General features: G+C 42.7%; 1 long non-coding RNA gene across 2 annotated transcripts; it reads left to right on the forward strand.

Moving 5' to 3' along the window:
* Positions 1-17567: 17567 nt before the first annotated feature.
* LOC137219529 (uncharacterized) lies at positions 17568-21295 on the forward strand. 2 transcript variants are annotated; one of them, XR_010941162.1, is made up of 3 exons: positions 17568-17767; positions 17901-18089; positions 21125-21295. It is a non-coding gene; the product is annotated as an uncharacterized lncRNA (long non-coding RNA). The 2 variants fall into 2 exon arrangements; XR_010941161.1 differs by lacking the exon at positions 21125-21295 and adding an exon at positions 19722-20029 and having other exon boundaries at positions 17570-17767.
* The last annotated feature ends 1109 nt before the right edge of the window (positions 21296-22404 follow it).

Here is a 22404-nt window from a genome sequence, read left to right on the forward strand (position 1 = left end):
GTCCTTGGTGAACAAAAGGAGAGAAACACAGTCTTGTAATCTGTAAATGCGGTAATTGTATATTTTGTTTAGAGCTCTGGGATGAACAGAAAAAACAAAATGGCCTTTTGGTGGTGACAAGCCTGAGAACCCTGAGCTCAGGCATGGTAGGCTGCATTGAGGGAATCATTTACCAGGGAGGCGAGGCTATTTCTGTTGCATTAGCAGAGAAACCACTAGAATCTGCAATGTCCCTGTGTCTGTTCGCAAGGAGTGGGGGAAGGGTCCCTGCTATTATGGGCTCCAGACAGTGGAAACAGCAAAAAGAAATGGAGGCTGGATTTGATGCCCTCTGATGTCCTGTGTGACCCAGGACAAGTTCAGAGGGAACTACTGCTGATTGCACAATGTGGTGATAGGTTAAGAAAAATGAACAAAATTTTGTGTTAACATGTATGAAAGTTTTTAGTTTTATGTTATTTAGATACATTTTAAACTCAATCTTGTTTACTACCACATCCACCCCTAGTACATTTTTTTTCTCTTTGAAGATTAGCATCTTTTGTAGATCTGAGCACTTTGCTTTCCTTCTCTTTCCCTGTCTTCTTTTAACTTTCTCACAGCTGGGCTCACCAGCCCCTTCTGGGTGAGTCCTCCCTGCAGCCTGAGGGCTGAGCCCCTTCTCTCCCTGGTTCCCTCCTTTCCAGCAAGTGGGGAGTCTGGTTAGGCTGCTGTCTAACCCTCTCAGCTGGCCAGAAGTCCTTGCCCTGCTAAACCCCTCTAAGTACTTGCTTCCCCTTTCCTAGGAGAGGAAAGTTGGAGGATGAGCCTCCAGGAACTGCTCTGATCCTGGTGATGAGAGAGCAGTGCTGGCAGGGGAGCTCCTGGGGAGGACAGGGACAGGGTGGGGGAGGTGATGGGCGGCTCCTGCAGTGGAGAAGCACTGGGCTGGGAGACAGGAGCCCTGGCTCCAGGTGTGGCTCTGCCCTGTGTGACCCAGGACAAGTTCACCCCCTGGGGAGGCTCCTCCTCCGTGGAAGGAGGGGTCTGGGCAGGTCTCCTCAAAGGCCCCTCCCAGTTGTGACGTTCTGGGATTCGGTGCCTCCACACAGACCGGACTCTCCTGTGGGGACTTCAAGGCCTCTGCTCTGTCTCTTCATCCTGTCCTGTCCTATTCCTGTGTCCTGACAGGGACTGACAGCTTTTGAGCCTGTTTAGGGAACCTTCAAAGAGAAGACCCCTGGCAGTTCTTGTGGTCACTTCTCAGCCCTTCAAGGAGGGAGGAGATGTTCCTCTTCAAGCCTCCCCTTGGGAATCCAACCTGGACCTCTGTTTTCTCTGCCTCTGCTCTGGGGAGGGGTCTTGGGACTCAGTGTCCTCAGACCACCTGCTGAAGGACATCATCTCCTTCCCCACAGTGTGTGGAAACTTGGTCTGCAAACCACACTCTGGAAAGCATGTTACGGCTATGCCATGTAGAAGCAGCTAATAATTCCAGACAAAGTGTTTCAGTTTCTGTTTGTTTAGCAGAAAATTTAGCTTCCTCCTTGCTGATCCCAAGTGGCGAGCTCTCATACCAATGCTTAAGGGGAGTGACACAAACATTGTTTTGGCCAGAATTACCTGTGAAAATCTCTTAGGAAGGTACCACGTTGGAGACTGAAATACTGTTCCTCAGTAAGACCAACTGCCACATTTCCCTTATTGGAACAAGGGCTGTTTCTTGAGCCCAGATTAAATGGAGCACTTATGGCTAGTGTCCATTGTTATACTAAGAATTTTTTATTTAAACATGAGATCAAAAATTTTTTTTTTTTCCGATACGCGGGCCTCTCACTGCTGTGGCCTCTCCCGTTGCGGAGCATAGGCTCCGGACGCACAGGCTCAGCAGCCATGGCTCACGGGCCCAGCCGCTCCGCGGTATGTGGGATCTTCCCGGACCGGGGCATGAACCCGTGTCCCCTGCATCGGCAGGCGGACTCAACCACTGCGCCACCAGGGAAGCCCGAGATCAAAAATTTTAACATTAGATTCTCTTTGGTTATTTATAATCTTTTTAATACATTATTAGATTCAGTTTGCTGGTATTTTGTTGATGAGTTTTTGTCTGTATTCATATGATATATTGGTCTATAATTTTCTTTTCTTGTGGTTTCCTTGTCTGGTTTTGGTATCAGTGTAATATTATACTCATAGAATGAGTTAGGAAGTGTTCTCTTACCTACTTTTAATTCTAATTTTAGAAGAATTAAAAATGATTGATACTAATGCTTTAAATGTTTGATAGAATTAATCAGTGAAACGACCTGGTCCTGGACTTTTCTTTGTTGGAATGTTTTTTTTGGTTAGTAACTCAATCTTTTTATTTGCTGTAGGTTTGTTGTGATTTTCTGTTGTTTCTTGAGACAGTTTTGTTAATTTGTATTTCTAGGAATTTGTCCATTTCACCTATGTTACATAATTTGTTGATGTATAATTGTTCATGATATTCTCTTCCAATCCTGTTATTTCTGTGAGGTTGGTATTAATGTTCCCAATTTCATTTCTGTGATTAATGATTTGTGTCTTCTATCTAATTTTCCTTTTTCAGTCTCACTAATGGTTTGTCAATTTTGTTGAGTTTTTTTCAGAAAACCAATTTTGGTTATGTTGATTCTTCCCATTGTTTTTCTATTATCTATTTCATTTATCTCAACTCTAATCTGTATTATTTCCTTCTATCTGTTAATTTTGGGTTTTGTTTGCACTTCTTTTTAGTTCTTTAAGGTGTAAAGTTAGGTCATTAACTGGAAATGACCGGTTTTTCTTTTTAAATATAGGTATTTACTACCATAAATTTCCCTCTGAGTACTACCTTTGTTGCATCCCGTGTTTTGGCAGTTCTGTTTCCATTTTCCTACATCTCAAAGTGTTTTCTTTTCTCTTTTTTTTTTAATATATATTTTTATTTTTGGCTGCGTTGGGTCTTTGTTGCTGCGCGTGAGCTTTCTTTAGTTGCCGCGAGTGGGGGCTACTCTCCGTTGCGGAATACGGGCTCTAGGCGTGCGGACGCAGGCTCAGTACTTGTGGCACACGGGTTTAACTGCTCTGCGACATGTGGGATCTTCCCCGACGAGGGCTTGAACCCCTATCCCCTGCATTGGCAGGTGGATTCTTAACCACTGGGCCACCAGGGAAGTCCCTCTTTTCTCTTTTTAATTTAAGTATAATTGACTTAAAATATCATATTAGTTGCAGGTGTACAACATAGTGATTTGATACATTATATTATAGTAATTTTATGTATTATGAACTGATCACCACAATAACCCTAGTTATCATCTGTCACCATACAATGTTATTACAATATTATTCGCTGTATTCCCTATGGTGTATATTACATACCTGTGATTTAATTATTTTATAACTGGAAGTATGTACCTTTTAATCCCCTTCACCTATATCATCCATCGCCCCACCAACACTCCCTCTGGCAACCACCAGTTTGTTCTCTGTATCTATGAGTCTGTTTCTGTTTTGTTATGTTTGTTCATTTGTTTTGTTTTTTAGATGCCACATATAAGTGAAATCAGAAAGTATTTGTCTGTCTTTGTTTGATTTATTTAACTTAGCATAATACCCTCTAGGTCCATTCATGTTGTTGCAAATGGCAAGATTTTATTTATTTTTTATGCTGAGTAATATTCCATTATATATATAAGCTACATCTCCCATTATCCATTTATCTATTGATGGACATTTAAGGTGCTTCCATATCTTGGCTATTGTAAATAATGCTGCAACAATACTGCTCATATCTTTTCAAATTAGTGTTTTCATATTCTTCAGCTAAATACAGAGAAGTGGAATTGTTGGATCATATGGTAGTTCTATTTTTACGTTTTTGAGGAAATTCCATACTGTTCTCCATAGTGACTGCATCAATTTACATTCCCACCAACAGTGCAAAAGTGTTCCCTTTTCCCACGTACTTGCCAACACTTGTTATTTGTCTTCTGATAATAGTCATTCTGGCAGGAATGAGGCAATATTTCATATGGGTTTTGATTTAGTTTTCCCTAATGATTAGTGACTTGAAAATCTTCTCATGTGTCTGTTGGCCTTCTATATGTCTTCTTCAGAAAAATTTCTGTTCGGGTCCTTCCCATTTTTTGACTGCATTGTGTGGGTTTTTTATTTGATATTGACATGTATGAGTTCTTTACAAATTTTGGATATTAATCCCTTATCAAATACGTCATTTGCAAATATCTTTTCTCATTCAGGAGGTTGCCTTTTCACTTTGTTGACAGTTTTCTTCACTGTGCAGAAGCTGTTTAGTTTCATGTAGTACCATTTGTTTATTTTTTATTTTATTGCTATTGCCTGAGGAGATAGATACAAAAAATATTGCTAAGAATAATGTTAAAGAGCATACTGCCTATGTTTTCTTCTAGGAATTTCATGGTTTCAGGTCTTATGTTTAACTGTTTTACCCATTTTGAGTTTATTTTTGTAGATGGTATAAGGAAGTGGTCTAGTTTCATTCTTTTGCATGCAGCTGTCCAGTTTTTTCAGAATCATTTACTGAAGAGGCTCTCTTTCCACATTGTATATTCTTGCCTCTTATGTTGTAGATTAATTGACTTTATGAATGGGAGTTTATTTCTGGGCTCTATTCTGTTCCATTGATCTATGTGTCTGTTTTTATGCCAGTACCATATTGTTTTGATTGCTATAGCATGGTAGTATTGTTTGAAATCAGAGAATGTGATGTCCCCAGCTTTGTTCTTCTTTCTCAAAATTGCCTTTGGATATCTGTTTTGTGTGTGTGTGTGCATGTGTGTGATTCCATAAAAATTTTAGGATTATTTGTTCTATTTCTTTGAAAATTATCATTGGAATTTCAGTTGAGCTTGCAATGAATCTGTAGATTGTTTTGGGTAGTATGGACATTTTAACAATATTGATTCTTGCAATCCATGAGAACAGAATTCTCTTTCCATTTATTTGTTCATTGTCAATTTATTTCATAAGTGTCCTATAGTTTTCAGTGTATAGGTCTTTTCCTTCCTTGGTTAAATTTATTCTTAGGTATTTTATTCTTTTTGATGTAATTTCAAATGGAATTGCTTTCTAATTTCTCTTTCTGATAGTTTGTTATTAGTGTATAGAAATGCAATAGATGTCTGTATATGAACTTTTTATACTGCAGTTTTACTGAATTCATTTATTAGTTCTAATATTTTTTGGTGTAGTCTTTAGGGTTTCTTATATATAGTATCATGTAATCTACAAATAATGACATTTTATTTATTTCCTTCCAATTTGGATTTTTAAATTTCCTTTTATGATTGTCATGGCTAGGACTTCAAATCCTATGTTGAATAAAAGTGGCTAGATTGAGTATCCTTGTCTTGTTTCTGATCTTAGAGGAATGCCTTCCTTTATCTTTTGCTACAGTCTTTTTTTAAACGTCTATTTTGTCTGATACAAGTATTGCTAACCCAGCTTTCTTTTCATTTTCATTTGTCTCTTGTAGGCAGCATATAGATAGGTCTTGTTTTTCTGTTGTTGCTGTCTTTTCTTTAATCCATTCAGCCACCCTATGTCTTTTGATGCATTTAGTCCATTTACATTAAAAATGATTATCGATAAGTATATAATTATTGACATTTTGTTACTTGTTTTCTGGTTGTTTAGCTGGTCTTCTCTGTTCCTTTCTTCTCTTGGTTCTTCCCTTCTGGTTTGATGATTTTTTTTTAGTGTTATGTTTGGGCTTCTTTCTCTTTATTTTTTTGTATCTTCTGTAGGTTTTGGTTTGTGGTTACAATAAAGTTCATACATACATATATATATATATATATATATATATATATCAGTTTATTTAAAGCTGATAGTCACTTAAGTTCAGATGCATTCTAAAAGCACTACATTTTTCCTCTTCTTCCTCCACATTTTATGTCTTTGATGGCATATTTTACATGTTTTAATTTTGTGTAAACATATTAAATACTTCTTGAAGTTACAGTTGATTTTAGTACTTTTGTCTTTTAACTTTCATACGAGTTTTTAAGTGGCTGATCTGCTGTCTTTACTACATATTTGCCTTTACCAGTGAGATTTTCTTCTTTTATATATTTTCTTATTTCTAGTTATGGCCTTTTCTTTTCTGCTTAAAGAAGACCCTTTAACATTTTTTTAAGGCCAGTTTAGTGGTGACAAACTCCTTTAGTTTTTGCTTGTCTGAGAAACTGTTTATCTCTCCTTCAATTCTGATTGATAACCTTGCCAAGCAAAGTATTCCTGGTTGCAAGTTGTTGTTGTTTTCCTTTCAGCACTTTAAATATATCATTCCACTCCCTTCTGGCCTACAAAGTTTCTACTGAAAATCATCTGACTGTCTTACGGGGGGGTGTCCACTTGTATGCGACTAGTTGTTTTTCTCTTACAGCCTTTAAAATTCTTTCTTTATCTTTCACATTTTTCATTTTAATTATGATATGTCTTGCTGTGGATCTCTTTGAGTTCATCTTGTTTGAAATTCACTGTGATTCCTAGACCTGGATATGTGTTTCCTTCCCCAGGTTAGGGAAGTTTTTAGCCGTTATTTCTTCAAATAATTTTTCTGTCCCTTTCTCTCTCTCTTCTCCTTCTGGAACCCCTGTAATACAAATGTTAGTATACTTGATATTATCCCAGAAGTCCCTTAAACTATCTTCATTTTTAAAAATTATTTTTTTTTCTTGCTGTTTGATTAGGTCATTCCTACTACTCTGTCTTCCAGATCACTCATCCTTTCTTCTGTATCATCTAATCTGTTGTTGATTCCCTCTAGTGTATTTTTCATTTCAGTTATTGCATTCTTCAGCTCTGATTGTTTTTTTCTTATGTTTTCTAACTCTCTGTGAAGTTCTACTGTGTTCCTACATTCTTCTACTAAGTTCAGTTAGCCTCTTTACAACCATTATTTTGAAATTCTTCATTAGGTAAATTACTCATCGCTATTGTATTAGGGCTTTTCCCCTGGGGTTTTATCTTGTTTTTTCATTTAAAACATATTTTTCTTTCTCTTCACATAGTATGACTTCTGTGTTTGTGTCTATGAATTAGGCCAAGCAGCTACCTATCCTGGTCTTGAAGGCATGTCCCATGTGTAGACTGTGTAGTCTACATGTACAGTACACATGTCCCATGTGTAGACTGTCCCATGTGACGGTCTTGAAGGCATGTCGCATGTGTAGACTGTGTGTGCTTGGAGGCTTTGGCAGGCTGCCTGGAGCTGGAGTGGGTACCAGCAGGAATATCCTGGGTTGTACCACATTGGGGTTGTCCTGGCAGGATGACTGGGGCTGGAGGGGGCACAGGCTGGGTGGTTCTTGAGGTGTGCCATGCCAGTACTGTCCTTGCAGGATGGCTGGAATTGGAGCAGGCATGGATCAGGGGGTGGGGTCCCAGAGTGTACCACACCAGGATGGCTGTAACAGGAGTGAGCACAGGCCAGAGATCCCAGGGTGCACTGAGCTGGGGCCATCCCAGTGGAACTGCTAGAGCTGGAACAGGTGAAGGCCTGAGGGGAGGGGATGGTCTTGGGGCACACTACACTGGGGCCACCTTGGAAGGATGGCTGATGTTGCGGCAGACACAGATGGGGGAACCCAGAGTACATGGTGCTGGGCCAACTTTGGGGGAAGTTGTACATGGTGGGGGCCAAGTGTCTGGGGTGTGCTGGGGTGGCCTTGGCAGGCCAGCTAGAGTGCCTAGACCATGTTCCCACCTGTGCTATCAAGGGGAAGGGAAATGCAAAAATGGCACTCTCTCGTGCCTCCAACTCTGGAGAAAATTACAGCAGTGACCCACTCATTTGGAAGATTTGCTACAGTTAGTAAATGGATTTCCTTAATGTATAGTCTAGGTGACTTTTAAACCACTGTTTTATCATTGTGCCCCCCAGGTTGGGCTAGTCTGTGCATGGAATCCTCAGTGATATCCCTCCCTACTGCAGTTTGCCACATCATGGGTGGGGTTCCTGTCTGCAACACGTCTTCATATTTCCTACCCACTGTTAGGTGGTCCCTCTATCATTTGTTGTACAGAAGCTGTTCAAGCAGCCCTTAGTTCTTTAGGAGGAGTTGTTCTATATGTGTGTAGATCCAATGTGTCTATGAGAGGAGGTGAGTTCAGGGTCTTCCTACACAGCCATCTTAGGCTGAAAGCCTCTCATATTCTTTTCTGATTTCCCTGTGAGTTCACCTCTGACCCACAGGTTGTTTTATTGTGTGTTATTTAAATTCCACAAATTGGTGAAGTTTCTAGTCTTCCTTCTGTTATTGATTTCTAGCTTCATCCAATGGTGGTCAGAGAAGATGCTTCATATGATTTTATGCTACTTAAATTTATTGAGACTTATTTTGTGGCCTAATACAAGGTCCTGGAGAATGGTCCATGCACACTTGGGAATAAGCATATCCTGTTGTTGTTGGGTAAAGTAGTCTATGTGCTTCTGTTTAGAGTATTGCTCACATCTTCTATTTCCATACTGATGGTGATGGTTAATTTTATATGTCAAATTGGCTGGGCCATGGCACCCAACTATTTGGTCAAACATTATTCCTGATGTCTCTGTGAAGGTATTTTTTTGATAAGATTAACATTTAAATCTGTGGAGTTTGAGTAAAGCTTATTACCCTTTATAGTGTGGATGGGCCTCTTCTACTCAGTTGAAAGTCTTACTAGAACAAGGACTGACTTCCCCTCAGCAAGAAGAAATTCTTCCAACAGACTGCTTTTGGACTCAAGCTGCAAGTCTTCCCTGAGTCTTCAGATCTCTGGCCTACCCCATGAGCTTTTGGATGTACCCATCTTCCACAATCACAGGAGCCAATTCCTTAAAGTAAATATATATATTTACTTTGCTTTAAGTAGGTAAGTAAATAAATATATACATTTATAATAGGAATGTATAATTGGAATAGACATACTCAGAAACTGGCAGAATCCCCGCATTGGTTTCCTGACTTGTGAAGTGAGAGCTATTCTGATAGGAAAGGCAAAGTGAAAGCCACTAGAACCACTTCTACCTAAAAAAATAGTAAACCATGAGTAATTCTGCTTTCACAGAGGAACTACATAGATCAGTGCCAAGAACTTGAAAGATGCCGGGGTGGTGATTCCCATTCCCAGTCAACTCACCTATTTGACATGTGCAGAAGACAGATGGGTCTTGGAGAATGACAGTGGATTCTCAGAGTTAGGCTTGCTTACAGTGGACAGTAAGCTTAGCCAGGTGGTGACTCGAACTGCAGCTGGTGTACCAGATGTGGTTTCATTGCTTGAGCAGATTAACTCATCCCCTGCTAGTGATCTGGCAAATCCTTGTTTCTCCATCCCTTTTAAGAACGATCACTGGAAGCAGTTTTCTTTCAGCTGGCAAGACCAGTAATACACTTTCATTGTCCTATTTGAGGGGTATGCCAACTCTCACCTGTATGCCATAACTTAATTTGCAGGGACCTTGGTCACTTTTTCTGTCTACAAGATACCACGTTGATTCATTATATTGATGACATTGTGCTGATTGGACCTACTGAGCGAGTAGTTGCAACTATTCTAGACTTACTGGTTAAGACATATGTATGTTAGAGGGTGGGAAATAAATCCAACAAAAATTCAGGGACCTTCTACCTCAGTGAAATCTCTAGGGGTTTGATGGTGTGGGGCATGGTGAAATATCCTTTCTAAGGTGGATGATATGTTGCTGCATCTGCTGCCTCCTACAACCAAAGCCAAAAACCCAAAAAACCTAGGCATAATGCCTGGGGTGGGGGGGGTCTCTTTGGATTTTCGAAATAGCATGTTCCTGATCTGGGTATGTTACTCTAGCCCATTTACCAGATGACCCAAAAAGCTATGAGTTTTGAGTAGGGCCCAGAGCAAGGGAAGGCTGTGCGATAGGTCCAGGCTGCTGCACAAGCTTCTTTGCTGCTTGAATCATGTGATCCAACAGATCCAGTGGTGCCTGAAGTGTTAGTGGCAAATAGTGATGCTGACTGGAGACTTGGAAGCTCCCTATATGTGAATCACAGTGAAGGTTCTTAGGATTTTGGAGCACAGCCCTGTCATTGGGGATAATTACTCTCCTTCTGAGAAACAGCATTTGACCCACTACTAGGCCTTGGTAAAGACGGACACTTAACAATGGGCCACCAAACTACCATGCTGTAAGCAAAGGAAAAACAAAATGGGTTATTGAAGGAAGTAGTTATAAATACCAGCTATGACCATATACCAGTTACAGAAATGAGAAGCAAAGACTGTAATTGTCAAGAGTATTTTTTTCTCATTTTGTTATGAGTGCATTTGTGTGTGTTGTGTGTATGTGTGTGTAGTGTGTGTGTGTGTATATATTTATATTACATATATAATATCTCCAATATCTTTGTTTTCTTCCATCTCGTATCCCCTTATTATATAACATAAGACATACTGACTGTGACATTAAACTAAAAAGCTTCTGCTCAGCAAAAGAAATGATCAATAAAATGAATAGGCAAACTATGGAATGGGAGAGAATATTTGCAAATCATATATCAGATAAGGGGTTAATATCCAAAATATATACAAGGAACTCATACAACTCAATAGCAAAAATACACAAATAATACAATTTGAAAATGTGCAAAGGGGGCTTCCCTGGTGGCGCAGTGGTTGAGAGTCCACCTGCCGATGCAGGGGACTCGGGTTCGTGCCCCGGTCCGGGAAGATCCCACATGCTGTGGAGCCGCTGGGCCGGTGAGCCATGGCCGCTGAGCCTGCGCGTCCGGAACCTGTTGCTCCACAACGGGAGAGGCCACAAGAGTGAGAGGCCCGCGTACTGCAAAAAAAAAAAAAAAAAAAAAAATATGTGCAAAGGACCTGAATAGATATTTTTCCAAAGAAGATATTCAAATGACTAATAGGTACATGAAAAGTTGCTCAAATCACTAATCATCAGGGAAATTCAAATCAAAACCAGAATGAGATATCACCTCACACTTGTTGGAATGGCTGTTATCAAAAGACAAGAGATAAGTGCTGGTGTAGATGTGGAGAAAAGATAACCTTTGTGCACTGTTGGTGGGAATGTAAATTGGTGCAGCCACTATGAAAAACAGAAAAGAGGTTTCTCCAAAAATTAAAAATAGAACTACCATATTATTCATCAAGTCCACTTCTGGGTATATATCCTAAGGAAATGAAATAATCATTTCAAAGAGATATCTGCACCCCCATCCTTACTGCAGCATTACTTACAATAGCCAAGATGTGGAAACAACCTAAGTGTCCATTGACAGATGAATGGATAAAGATGTGATATATATTTATATCACAATGAAATATATGCAGCCATAAAAAAAGGAGGAACTCCTGTCATTTGGAACAATATGGATGAAACATGAGGGCTTATACTAAGCGAAATAAGTCAGACAAAGACAAACATTGTAGGATTTCACTCATATGTGGAATCTAAAAAAAAAAAAAAAACTCGTAGAAAGAGAAAAAAGATTGGAGGTGGCCAGAGATGGGGGTGGGGGGTAGGGGAAATGGTCAAATAAAATAGGTATCATTGCATCCCAAGTGCTATAGAGATCCAGAGACTCCCCTACAATTTCTGTGAATTCCCAGGGGCTTACAGCTCAGATCTCTTGTTCTTCCTGAACTCCCCATCTCACTGAACTCTATATTTCTCTCCTATATGGCACCTGCCCCCACTCACCCCACTCCCTACACACATGCATGATCTGCTGCTGCAGATCAAAGTCTGCTTTCCTTTAATTCCACAAATATTATCGGCATAAGACCATTGTGTGTAGCAAACTCTTACCAAAGGTTCTGTGGTTGGTACACATGTGCTTGTTTATATGTTATGCCTTCACACAGGATGGATGGGACATTAAGATGAGACTTCTTTAAAAAGTCCTTGGCATATAATAAGTCGGCCTTGAACGTGTATTGGCTGACTCCTTCCCAATGTCCCTGGCCTCCAGCTGCATTACTGGTTCCCCTCTCCAGGCCCCTCTTCCTCACTTTCCCGCACGGAAATCATTTTCATAATCAAATAATTCCCAAAGAAGGAGTCCTTTCAGGAGAGGTATAGGGACATGAGAGGGAGTGGTGGCAGATGGGACTTGCTCTCCGTTACCATGCAGGAGACCAGGGGATGAACTGCTTAGATTTTGACTCCCCGTAAGAAGAAGTGTCTGACCACAGGCTGCACAGATTGCCTTTGCAAGTTATTTCCTCATTACTATGTGGAGCAGAGGGGAAATGAAGCCAATGCTGGATATTCTCTTGCCTGGGGTGCTTCAGAGCAGTTCTGGGTAGAGAAGAGACCGGACTGCAGGTGACTTGCTTGAGGCCACACAGTGGGTTGGGAGAGGGGCTGTGATGTTGGGGGATAATTCCTGAGTTCATTTCATGAGTCCAGACTCTGTCCCTTAATTAGCTGCGTGACCTTTTATAGGTCACATAATCCCTCTAGGACTCATGTTTCACATCCGTAATATGGTTTTGTATGCAGTGACCTGACTTTCTTGAGTGTGTGGGAGTGAAGTCAAACCTGCAGGCTATAAGGTCTTGAATACTGGTTCCCAGGACAAGGTAAATACCAATATTTGCATTGGGGATGTGGGGAGTTGACACTTTTCACTCAGAGCTTTGTTCTTTGCCCGCAGCTTCTTAGTTAGGCAACTGACAGTTGACATTTATTGAAAATGAGAAAGGAAATTTGAGTCACTGAAGAGGGTAGGAAGAGGAGACAACCAGTATATCCAGGAAGGCCTAGCCCAGTCTTGCTATACAAGCACGACTTCTGTGCCTGACCACAGGCTGGCATCGACGAGCAAAGCTATTTGGGGCAGAGCTGTTGATCCAGGAAAGCGGCAAAGCGTGGGTGGATGATGTGTGTGAAAACACAGAGTGGGGACTGCCCAACGCGATGCCAGGAGGGTCCTAAAGTGATGCTGTTTGTTCATTTAGTCTATAATTATTATTGAGTGCCTACTGTGGTGCTGGGAGCTCAGTGCTTATTATGATTCAGCAAAGAAGATAGTGGAGCACAGAGATGATAAAGTTCAATTCCAACCCTCAAGGGGCTGACAGTTTTCAGGGAGAAACTCAAACGACCCTATTAGAAAAAGGAAATTGCAGTTGTGAGCGTAGAAGCAACCTCCATTGGCCTGAACACTCAGAGAAGTTTTCAGAAGTAAAGAATGTGAAGGCAGTTGACAGGTCACCACAAGTTTGCTAGTAAGAAACAGTTTGAAGAATGTGCTCCTGGCAGGAAAATAGCACGCAGAGACACAGAAGGGCAAACAGCTCAGAATGTTCAGGAAGGCAGAGGAAGTCTCTGTTACCAGAAGTGACAAAGAGCCTTGACATGCTTTGGAAAGAGTTTTGGTTTTGTTTTGGCCTGTCAGCCTGGCTCTCTGCCGGGGTCATTTCTCCAGAACTAACCTCTTAGCCAATGATCAGCAAATGTGGTCACAGTTTCCTTATTTACAGGCCTGTCTGGATAGCATTTTTCTTCTCTGTGTCATCTGCAGCTGAGCAGGTAGCCAGACATGAGGCCCCTGCTCAGGGGCTTAGGCCTCTGCTGGGCCTCCCGGCTTCTGGGCTGCATTTGCCTCCTGCAGGGTAAGTGGTTCAGGATCCCTGGGAATGCATGGCAACGGAGTGGAGCCAGGATACAGGGTCCTGACCATCCGGAAGGCTGTTTAAGCTGCCAGGGCCTAGGAAGCTGAGCCAGAGTGGGCAGCTGAGACAATATGATCCACTCTGACAATCCCTCACTACTGCACCCACCATGTTTCATCTCAGTCACTCTGATTCCCACCTTGTCTTCCAAAAGACTCTCTTCCCAGCAGCAATCTTCTCAGAAGGCTGGCAAATGGAAGGGTGCCTCCCTTTCTTTCCTACCTTTGGGGAATAACAATTGCTCTGTACACAGAATTCTGAATCCACTCTGTTATTCAGCCTTTCTGAAAAAACTGCCCAAATAGCTATAGTGGGGTTCTGGACCCCCTTCAGATCTAGGATTTAAGGAAGAAATGAGCTTCCACCTTAGAACAGAAATCTGCCATCAGGCTGCCACAAAATTGGAGAAATACTTATAAATCATATATCTCATAAAGCATGTTTATGACACCAAATTTTTTTGTTTTGGAAAATAGTTATTTTTTCTTTAAAAAGTGTTATTTACTTAAACATGTAGTGGTTTCCTAACAAATTACCACAAACTATGTGAATTAAAATAGCCCCCCACCCCCACATTTGTTATCTCTCAGTTCTGTAGGTGAGAAGTTTGACACATCTCGGCAAGTTCTCCCAAAGCTGAAATCAATGTTTCAGCAGGCAGCATTCTCATCTGGAGCTTTGGGTCCTTCTCTAAGCTCATTCTTACTGTTGGAAGAATTCAGCTCCTTGTGGTTATAGGTCTTGCTACGTGTTAGCCAGAGATGACGTTCAGCTCCTAGAGGTCATGCTCAAGTCCTTTTCCAGGGACCCCTCCATTGGAGCAAATGAAGAACCTCTCATGCTTTTGAGCTCTCTGTTCCTCTTTTTCCACCCTCTGGAGAAAACTCTTGTTTTTGAAGGGCTCATGTGATAAGGTTAGGCCCTCCTGATCATCTCCCTTCCTTAAAGCTACATAATCTAATCAAGAAGTAAAATCGATCATGTTCACAGTTGTGGGGATTAGAGTGAGAAGTCTTGGGAGCCAATTTAGAAATATATATATATATATATGATTTATATTTATATTTGTAGTTATGTTACATTAAATATTTAATTTTTTTCTACACAAGAACTACAGAAGCATGCAGAATATCCTTCCTATCTTCTCTCTGCCACTCTCCCCGCAGCTGCACCCATATGCTCAGGTAGCTGGTACCTGACAGTGGCTGGGAAGGTCGGCTGCTCTCAACACAATACAACGAATGTCTTCTTGAAGTCAGTAACTTGTTGAACATAAAGGTTCTGATGGCACCACAACTCCTTCCTGTGCAACAGGATATGCAGATGCACAGCTCCCTGGATTTGAACCCTCCATCTGATGCTGTCCCCTGGTCTCTGGGGAGGAGCCCCTGAGAGGGGTGCTTGGTGGAGAAGAAAGGGCACTGGCTGGGGAATTGGGAACACCGGTTATATCTATGGTCTTTGTCAAGTAATAATAACAGTAATAGCTTTATTGAATATTGTTTGGACCAGACTCTGTGCTCAAAGATTTATAAAGAGTTTTATTTTAGAAAAGCGGCTTTGGCAGCCATGCCAAACATGCAGGTGCTGTTTACATGACATAAGAACTGATGAATAGCTAAGTGTGAAGAGTTATGGGCCTGGGGCCTGTGAGAGTCTCTATTTCCAGGAGAGCCTGGGGATGCAACCAGCAATTGCTCTATGTTGCTCTAATGGCATATAGAACGGGGCCAGTGGAGGATAATTTGCATCAGAAATTTGTAGGCAACTTTTGGCTGCATGGGAGGTCCAGAGACTCTTAGAGGTCTTAGGGAAGTTTGCTAAAGTGTCTACAGTGAAGGAGAGTCTGGGGGCACGAATAGGATTGCCTGTTGTATCGCAATTTGGACAGACTCTAGAGCAGTTTCTTGTAAGGGGCCACATTCAAGGTGGGCTGATTTGTGAGTAACAGCAGAAATGGGCTTAAGTAAAATGTGTAAAGACATTATACATCGCTTCTAGAACCCCAAAAGGCCTAAAAGATTCTGGGCTTGTTTTAATGTTATGAGTACTGAAAGGGTAAATAGTTGTTTCTTGATAGTGCCAAGGATGGAGCTACCCTTGACTCCCCAAATAATTTTTAGAAACTTAACCAAAGTGGAAGGGTCTTGTAATGTGTGTGGGGCAATGGTCCACCTCTTTGTGAGCTCCTTTGTGAGGATCTGTAGGTCCTGAATGAGTGAGTCAAATGATTTAGCAATCTCACTTCTGGGTATATATCCAAAAGCATCGGTATCAGGACCTTGAATAGATATCTGCACTCCTGTGTTCATTGCAGCATTTTCCACAATAACCAAAATATGGAGACAACCCAAGGGTCCATCAACAGGTAAATGGATAAAGGAAATGTGGTATATGCATACACTCACTGGAATATTATTCAGCCTTAAAAAAGGATGAAATCCTACTATTTGTGATAACATGGATGCACGTGTAAGACATTATACTTAGTGAAATAAGCCAGTCACAGAATGACAAACACTGCTTGATTTCACTTATAAGGTACCTAAAACAGTCACAAAGTATAGAAGATGACAATAGAATGTTGGTTATCAGGGGTTGGGGGTAGGAGAACATGAGGAGTTGTTATTCAGTGGGTGTAAAGTTAGACTTACACAAGATGAGTATGTTCCAGAGACCTGCTGTAGAACAGAGTGCTTATAGATAACAAGAACGTATTGTGTACTGAAAATTTGTTAAGAGGGTAGATCTCATCTTTCTTACCTTGCATACACACACGCGCACACACACACACACACACACACACACACACACACACACACACACACTAAAAGGACACAAGAAAACTTTTAGAGGTGATGTTTGGTAATAAACATTACCTAGATTGTGGTGAAGGTAACACAAGTGTGTACATATGTTCAAACTCACCTATTTGTATTTATTAATTATGTACAGTTTTTAATATCAATTATACCTTAGTAAAGTTGGAGGGGGCAAGTCAAACATCAAGAATGGAGTCAGACTCTCTATTACAGGGAAGGTTAAAACCCCCTGCCCTTTCTTAGCCCAAAGGAAGCTCTGGCTGCTCCTTGGTATGAGCTCTGACAGAAAATCTTCAGCTAAAATTCATGTATGTAGCCTTCCTGAGTCATGTAAATGCAGCTAAATGCAGCATCAACAGGGTCCTTCAAGGCTTAGAAAGACTAATCAGAAAGGTACTTTACTCCTGCTTGATAAAAGGCAAAAGTTAGTTGCTGAGAGGTGGGACAAAGTCTTTGTCTATGGTGGTGGGCACACGAGTGGGTCCTGCTCAGCCTCCATGGTTGTGCCACGCCTGGGGAAGTGGCCCTGCGTGGACCAGAAAGTGATTTCTCAGAGCTCTGGTAATAGCTGTAGTAGTGACTTCTTAGGGAGTTGCCAGTGAGGGTGTCCAAGGACTTGGCTTTTTCCCGCTGTAGGGAAGGGCTCTGGAGCAGCTGCACGGGGACCTCAGCTTTCACCGCCATGCCCAGGCCTTGGCCTTCAGGGATAGCCTTGTCACCCTTACCCTCCACCATAGACTGCAAGAAATTCATGAGCACCTTCAGACCACCTTTGCTGCTTCACCTCCCTACTCTTTGTCCTTAGAAGAGAGACCTAGACTCCTAACCCACGTGACTCCGTGGGGTTGCTGTAACACTGCCCACCACAGCCAGAACCTCTTCTGCCTCAAGCCTACTGCTCTCCCACGTCTGCCATGGGCCAAGGGCTGGGGAGCAGTGAGGGCAGAAAGAGCTCTCACTTGGAGGGCGCTGGCCAGACTTACGTGGGAGAGAGGGCACTTCCTGGGTGTGACTCTTGGAAAGGGCAACTGCTACTCATGACTCAAGAGTCACTCATGGCTGCAACAGAACTTGTAACCTAATCTGGCTTCTGCACGCCAGAAAGATTCCCTCAGCAGACAGAACATCCCACCTCAGTCAACACATACAACTGGGACAGGCTAGCTTTAATTCCTCTTCCTCGAGACAGTAGTGACCTTAATATACTCAGGATCCCGTGGATACATAATGGAGGGAGCTGGAGCTCAGAGAGGGTAAGTGTGGACTTCTGTGCCCTCCTGTTACTGATATGTGAGCGCCGGGGCCTTGGACCAGCTGAGCCATTTGTGTCATGACTAGTTTGGAGGGACCATTCCCATTCAGCTAATCTCATCCATCTCTTCTCAGTCTATCTCCATGGACCCATGTCAGGGTGTACAGCTTTTACTGAGGGCATGCTCTGCCTGGCAGCATGATGAAAGTACTGATAAAACTGTCTCCTGGACTGGACAAGCAGCAGGAAGTTGTGGGATGTGGACAAGAACAGACATAAGGAAGAGCCTTGAATTTGGAAGGAGGCTGACCTGGATAGCTCAGGTACAAATGGGCACTATGCTGACCCCACTGATGTAGGTCCTGAAGGTGACCCCTTCAGATCATATCGAGGGGAGCTGAAGGGACTGGGATGCTTCAGCCTGAGGAAGCAGTCCACAAGACACCTCCCTCATGAAGTCTTTCCTGATTGCACCAGCCAGAAGTGACCTCTCCCTCCTCTGAACTTCATTTTATCTTTTTTTTCTACATAAAGTTTTCGGGCATTTTAGCCTCGTGATGACACAGCTCCATATTGGGTCTCTACCCATCAATGTGAATGTGATTCCCTAGGGCATGGTTCCCTAGAATCTTTTGAACTTTAGGTCTAGAGACATTTCAGCTCTAAATTTTTAAACCCAACTGTACTGACAGTTCCCTTTGTGTATCTCAAGTCATCTCACGCTCAATAGGTTCAACATTGAGCACCTAAGCCTGGTCTTCCTTGAGTGTCTCCCACCCTATAGTCAATGATGCATCCATGCTATCATCCTTGACATCTTTTTCTACCTCAAGTCCATAGCCAACCCATCAGTGAGTCTTGCCAATTTTACTTTTTAAATATCTCTTAATGACATTAGATTTACAAATATCTTTTACCTATTTATTTGCTCAAGATTTCTTCTTTTTCCCACTCCCTTATGTCTGTTATTTCTTCAAAGTGTTTATTTTTGCATTATAGGCTTGATTCCTTCCTTAATCCTTTTGAGCAGTTAGTCCACACATGTACCCTGATGTGGAAGTCTCCCCATGAATCAGTTTAGTATTTGCCCCAGCTTGGGTCTTTATAAGCGCCACCTGTTTTTAAGATAGCTTCTGGGCTCTGATTTCTAGCATGTAGTTAGAATTCACATCCACACCCACACACAATGAAGGCTTGGATTCCAATTTCTCACATCCCTCTCATGGAACAGGGCAGGTTGCAACCTCCATGCTGGTTTCCCATGACAGAAGACAGACATTTTCTTACCCTAATTCACCCAGCCTCTTATCTTTTTGCAGCATCCCTACAAGCTCAAGGCCACGCTTACACTTCACCCCCACTTACAGACGTGTAACATTGGCCTCTAAGGTATATTTCTGGTTCTGATAACCCACTGGGACACCAGAACTTCAAATTCCACTCAGCTCTTCAACACTGAGTTCCCTTTTGTTTCTGAACTTAAGTGGCATAATTAAAACATTTTAATTACATTTAATCAAGTTTTGTGTGTGGTTAGACTGTAAGGAGGAACTCCTGAGTCAGTTCATGTGACTTCTCCTCTGGAGGATTCCAAAGTATTTTTTCCACTCCTGTAATCATTGCTCCCACACCCTCCAACACTTGGGGCTGAGACAGCCATGCTCAAGGCAGAGGCCAGAACCCCGCTGAGAATGTGCAAATCCGTGTTCATCTTTTGACTTCCAAAATAGGCAAGAGCCATATTTTATTGACAGAACAAAAGAGATTTGTGTGCTCCCAAACCAAGATTGTAGACTAAGAGAAGCGAGTTCATTTGGCAAGTCACAAACTAAAAAGATGCCAGGTAGGACATGAGGGCGGTTTTATATATCTTTCTGAAATTAAGTAATCATTAAAAATGCATAAAGGGGGCTTCCCTGGTGGTACAGTGGTTAAGAATCCGTCTGCCAATGCAGGGGACACAGGTTTGAGCCCTGGTCCGGGAAGATCCCACATGCCATGGAGCAACTAAGCCCGTGCACCACAACTCCTGAGTCTGTGCTCTAGAGCCCACGAGCCACAACTACTGAGCCCGCGAGCCACAACTGCTGAAGCCTGCATGCCTAGAGCCCGTGCTCCACGACAAGAGAAGCCACCGTGATGAGAAGCCCACGCACCGCAACCAAGAGTAGCCCCTGCTCGCCGCAACTAGAGATAGCCTGCATGCAGCAATGAAGACCCAATGCAGCCGAAAATAAAATAAATAAATTTATTTAAAACAAAATGCATAAAGGATGAGACTGTAATTAAAACTTAAACAGAATGTGACATGCCATTCCCTCGGGGCTCAACAGAAGAGGCTATGTGGCAGGGGTGAGGAACCAGCCAGGTGATAGGAATTCCAGATAAGATGAGCCGGAATGCAAAAGCAGAAGCAGCTTCGGTCCTACTTCCTTCTTCTTTGGGAGGGTAGTACCGCCTCCTAGGGAGTCATGTTTAGTAAACTGGGCCATGTGTGTTTGTGTGTTTGGGCTTTAAAGGGCCTCGAGAAGTGCTACAAGTTCCCCTTAGCTTGTGTTCCATGTTGGGGAGGTTCAGACGTTCTCGTGGGCTCCTATAGGGGACATGAAGTGCTGAGAGGGGCCATGGGCCAGAAGGTGCCTGAGTTCAGAAATAAGAAAGGTCAGAGTGCAGCGACCTCACTACAGAGGAGGCCGTGGCAGGGACCAAGGACGTCACCAGTGTCGCCCATACTAGCCCAAGACAAGCAGGAACAGACACATCAGCAGCAGATGCAGCAGAAGGTAGAGAGTGAGACCAAAAGACCAGGGCAGATTTCCTTGGCAAAGGCCCACAAGGATCACAGAGAACAGCAAAATAAACTGAGCTCTCTTCCCCACTCTACAGGGACAGGGAGTGAAGGAGGAGCAGTAGGGAAGATGGAAGGTGGAGGCAACAGGAAGGACCTTCCTTGACTCATCCTGTTGTGGAGATCTAGCACTTGGGTTCTCTGGGTATGGTAGCATTTAGGCTACTGGTTCTTTTTCTCACGGGACATTTTCATAGTTTCCTTGGATACCTCTCCTCTCCCATGCTGGGGATCTCACCCACCCTGTCACAGGTGACACTCTCAGAATGACCACCTATATTTTTCTCTATGGTTGCTGGTTTTGGCTGGTGCATTTCCACATGGACCAGCCAAGATTCTCTTTGTTGGGAATCTGTTGCCTCTCCAGATGCCCTTCTTGTCAAAGTTCTTTTAAGGCCCTACTTCTAGTTGATAAAAAGATGTTCATTTGACTCATCAATGCCTTTGCAATTTCTTCCCTATTGGCAGCCTACTACTATAGGCTGTTTCTGAAGCATTTTATCCCTTCAGTTTCTCAGGTATAAGTCAGACACTTGTCCAGTGCATCCCCAAGCTGCAGAGGACACACATCAAGTTCTCAGAATCGTCTCACTGAAGCCCCTATCACCATGTTGAGGTGAGAGGTAGGCACCCATCAGGTTAGAAAGGGACTCAAAGCCGTACAGCTCTCTCCAAATAAAATCTCTTTCTGCTTATCTCCAAATCCTAAACTTTGTATGTCTTCAGTTTGGGTGAGAGAGGGTTAAGATTCTCAAACCAGTTTTCAGAACCTTCTTTAAAAATTCTACCCATGGGAAGTATTTGCCCAAGAAGTTTCATTATACCCTCTGTGCTATGGAGATTGTTAAGGTTCTGGTAATGCATGTGGAGGGCAAGCAGGTGTGATTTCAGCCGTGTGTGGTGACAGTTGGGGGTACGGGTAGTGAAGAGAGTTGATAGACTGGCTTCCTTCCCTTCTCTAAAACTGAGATTCAGTATCACTTTCTCATTATATAATTTTGCAAACTATTTCACGTCTCTAGGCCTCAGTTTCTTTGGCTGTGCAATGCCCTGCCTTCCCAGCTGACTGCTCAGAAACTACATGATAGTGGGTAAGTAACATGCTCTACAAATACAATAATAAGCTTTTGTTCCCTCCTGCCCCAGAGCCTGTGCCCCTTTCCTAGATCCTGGCCAACTAAGTATCCATCACACCAGGATGGTGCAATGTCACCCTGGAGTGCAGGGCCACAGAGGACCTGAAGGTGACCTGGGTAAACAAGGGCCTCCCCAGGGAGCTGGAACAGAGGAACACTGGGACCAAGCTCTGAGCCTGCCCCTAAGCCAGACTGACTCCAGCCTCACCTGTGTGGTCAACAACCATGTGGACCAGAAAACTACCACCTATAGACCTTGGGGAACTCTCTTGGGATTAAGAGCGTGCCTGGCAAAGTGAGTGTGCCCACCTCTGCAGACATTCATTTCCCAGGAGATTGGGGGTATGGTAGGTTGGTGCTCATCATTGTCAAGAAGTATGATTCCAACCTCCCCAGCCCTTGGGACAGTACCAGATGAGACGGGAATCAGAGATAATAAAGGTTGGCATATGACCCAGGAAATTATGGGAGGAGGTACGACGGCTGTACCAGGCACTGATGTTTATCTCTGCTCTGCTCTAAATCCCACTTGAAGGGCCATTGAGTAGACAAGGAATCATATTTGTAATGAGCAAATAAGGAGAGGCAGGTTTTGACTCATGATATTAGAGGAGAGTTTTCTATAGTCAGTCATCCAAAACTGGAATAGATGCT

The sequence above is a fragment of the Pseudorca crassidens genome, chromosome 2 (genome assembly GCF_039906515.1).
Source record: "Pseudorca crassidens isolate mPseCra1 chromosome 2, mPseCra1.hap1, whole genome shotgun sequence".
NCBI lineage: Eukaryota > Metazoa > Chordata > Mammalia > Artiodactyla > Delphinidae > Pseudorca > Pseudorca crassidens.